At 38.6% G+C, this 3,439-nt stretch overlaps 1 non-coding gene across 1 annotated transcript; it reads left to right on the forward strand.

Moving 5' to 3' along the window:
* Nucleotides 1–2,641: 2,641 nt before the first annotated feature.
* LOC131645403 (small nucleolar RNA R71) lies at nucleotides 2,642–2,748 on the forward strand. Its single transcript, XR_009297028.1, has one exon. It is a non-coding gene; the product is annotated as a small nucleolar RNA R71 (small nucleolar RNA).
* The last annotated feature ends 691 nt before the right edge of the window (nucleotides 2,749–3,439 follow it).

Below are 3,439 nucleotides of genomic sequence, written 5' to 3' on the forward strand. Positions count from 1 at the left end.
CTTGATTGAACGAATGACCCACTAATTTTGCTCATTTTCCTCACAGACAGAATTCTCACTATTGTTTCAAATTCAAATTTCTATTTTCTACACAATAACCTAATCATGTTAATCTACACATTGACCCAATCATACAAACCCATAATAATAAGGATTCTCCTCCTTACCTCTTTGATTCTTCAAACCCTAGCTCTCACTTGTTCCCCTTTTGCTCCTCTTCTCCACCTTCTATTCTCTTCTTTAAAATTCAGCAAATGAAATGATAATGTTATGTTTACTCTCCTCAATCCTTACTTTCTGATGTCATATTGGGCTTAAAAAAATAACACTCCCTATTTACTTCTAACTCTAATAAATAGGCCCAATTAAATATAATCTCTTAATATCTCTATTTAGTTCAATAAACTAAATAAACACCAATACACACAATGTTAATTAATTCAATTAATTATTATATCTCATAACAATTAAATAATTATTTAACACACCAAGTAAAATAAAATAATATAATACAATAAATACGGATAAAATCCTCTAATAACTCATTGTCTCATATTTCCGGTCTAATCTTAATTACTCGGAAAATTCCCAAAACGCTAAATATTAATTCATTAATATTTCTAATACTAAAAATATTAAATTTTTCGATTAAATATTGATCCGCTATCCCAAACTAATACCGACTAAATCGTCCCAAAACGCGAAAATTTTAATAAACATCATAAATGACTAAATTAAGCAAATAATTATCAAAAACACCAAATAATATAATTACTAATATAATTAATAAAAATATTAATAAAAATCGGGATGTTACACTTGACACGTGTCAGCATTATTTTTTTCAGAGGATTTTGGTGCTGTATATTTTATACATTTTTTCCATTTAAATATCATTGCAAGTAAGAAAATCTGATACTCTGAATTTATTTCCATTGAAGAGAGATTTGTTTTGTACACTTCTCTGCTCCCAAATCTGTGCAGCAGAAATAAACAAAAAGTAATCACAAATACAAGCAACGAAAGAACATAGAAACAAATCACAATGCGAAAGGAATGTGACAAACCTCAGAGATGGAGTTTTCCAAGGTTAGGTCAGAGTGAGGGATTCAATCGTAGGCGTCACCGAATTCAACATAGACCTTCGAAAGTGAGTGATGAATTTAGTAGATTATTGCGGGAAAAGTGAGTGTTAAGAAGTTGGAAGATGAGGGAACCTGTGATGGAGAGAGACCAGAAGGGAATGACGCAAGAAGCTTGAAGGAGGAGGGTTCTGTGTTAGTTAAATTGCTAGATTTCTTCTCCTTCTCCATGGCTACGTCGATGAGAGAGTTAGAGTTTGATGCTTCCACTAACCCAATAATGCCATGGTTCAAAGTATATGTCACATCTGGAGGTTTCTTCGTTAGTGTTTCCTTTGTTTTGTGAGAAAAAGAGCGGCTGTGAACGGAGGGCGGAGAGGAGAACGAAGACTGTGAACGGAGGGAGAGCGACGGCTGTGAACGGCGGGCGGAGGGAGTTCGTGCTCTTGTAACTGTGAACGGAGGGAGAACGACGGTTGTTAATAGAGGGTGGATGGAGTTCGTGCTCGTCGGCCGTGGAAGAGAGAAGAGGGAATTAGACTGAATTTAGGGCTTCTGTCATTTTGTTTTAATTTTTATAAATAGCCTAAGGCAGCGCTTGTTGAAAGCGCTTTCTAAAGAGGGTCTTTAGCAGCGCTTCCTAATATGGGCCTTTTAGCGCAGTCTAAGGTGGACCTTTTAGCAGCGCTTTTCATAAGCGTTGTCTAAGATGGGCCTTTTAGCAGCGCTTTTCATAAGTGTTGTCTAAGATGGGCCTTTTAGCAGCACTTTCACACAATTTTGTACGTGCTTTCCGTATTTTATTTTTTATTTAACTTATAGCAGCGCTTTTGGAAATAAGCGTTGTCTAAATTGCGCTGCCTAAAGTCATTTTTGGCGTAGTGTCAACTTTCTTTGATAATTGTTTTAGTTGCTCACTATTATGAATGTTTTGATTTAGTAAGTCTTTGTTGGTTTGTTGTTGGGAAGCTATGAAGTTTTCCATCATGATTTCTAGATTTGACTTCCTAAGGGCGTTTGGAGCAGCTACAGGCGCTTTTTGATAGCCAGGTGGGACAGCAGGTGCTTGTCCAGGTGCGTACAACGCATTGTTGTTCTTATACGAAAAGTTTGGATGGTTCTTCCATCTAGTGTTGTACGTGTTAGAATAAGGGTTTCCTTGAGCGTAGTTTACTTGATCAGATGGAATACCAGTCAGAAGTTGACATTCGGCAAAGACATGTCCAGTTAATCCACAAATCTCGCAGTTAGGTGCTACAACTGCCGCGGTGGCTGAAGGAGTGATGGTTAAGTTCTCGATCTTTTGAGTTAAAGCGTCTACTTTAGCGTTAACGCGGTCTATACCACTTACTTCGTACGTTCCTCCTTTGGTTTAGGTTTTCTCTAGAGCAGCTTGTTCTCCTCCCCATTGATAATGGTTTTGTGCCATGTTTTCTATGAGGTTGTATGCTTCATCATGGGGTTTGTCCATTAGAGCTCCGCCAGCAGCGACATCTATAATCATTTTAGTGTTATAAAGTAGACCACCATAGAAAGTATGGATGATCAGCCATGGTTCGAGTCCATGATGAGGGCATAGTCTAAGCATGTCCTTGTATCGTTCCCAAGCTTTGAAGAGTGATTCTTTATCTTTTTGGGTAAATCCGTTGATTTGACCTCTTAGCATAGTAGTTTTGCTAGGCGGGAAATATCTAGCTAAGAATACTCTCTTCAGTTCGTCCCATGTAGTTATGGAATTAGAAGGCAGGGACTGAAGCCACGCTCTAGCTCTATCTCTCAAAGAGAAGGGAAAAAGGCGTAATCGAATAGCTTCGGAGCTAACGCTCTTAGCTTTGACAGTGTCGGCATATTGCACGAACACGGATAAATAGAGATTAGGATCGTCTGCAGGGCTTCCAAAGAATTGGTTCTGTTGGACAGCTTGTACCAATGAAGGTTTCCGTTCGAAATTGTTTGCCTCAATCGCAGATGGTGCGATACTTGAGTGCGGTTCAGCTCGTGAAGGAGCGGCGTAGTCTCTAAGAGGACGAGAGGCAGCCATCTCTAACTTCGGGGTGATTTGATTGATTTGATCAGTAAAGATCAATTCCTGGGAAATTGGAATTGGTGCTACTTCGGGAAGATTACAAGCTCGACGTCTTACGTTAACAAAATGTTCGATCTCGTTAATTCGTTGTATTAAATCCCCTCCTTGTGAACGAGTACTTGGCATACAATCTTCAAACAGAAAGGAAAGAATTTGCCCTAGTCTCTACAGTGTAACAGTGAGTTACGATATCGACTTAAATAGTCCCCGACAACGGCGCCAAAAACTTGATCGCGACTTTACGTGTCTATAAATCTGATAACTGCAAGTG

The sequence above is a fragment of the Vicia villosa genome, linkage group LG1 (assembly GCF_029867415.1).
Source record: "Vicia villosa cultivar HV-30 ecotype Madison, WI linkage group LG1, Vvil1.0, whole genome shotgun sequence".
Lineage (NCBI taxonomy): Eukaryota > Viridiplantae > Streptophyta > Magnoliopsida > Fabales > Fabaceae > Vicia > Vicia villosa.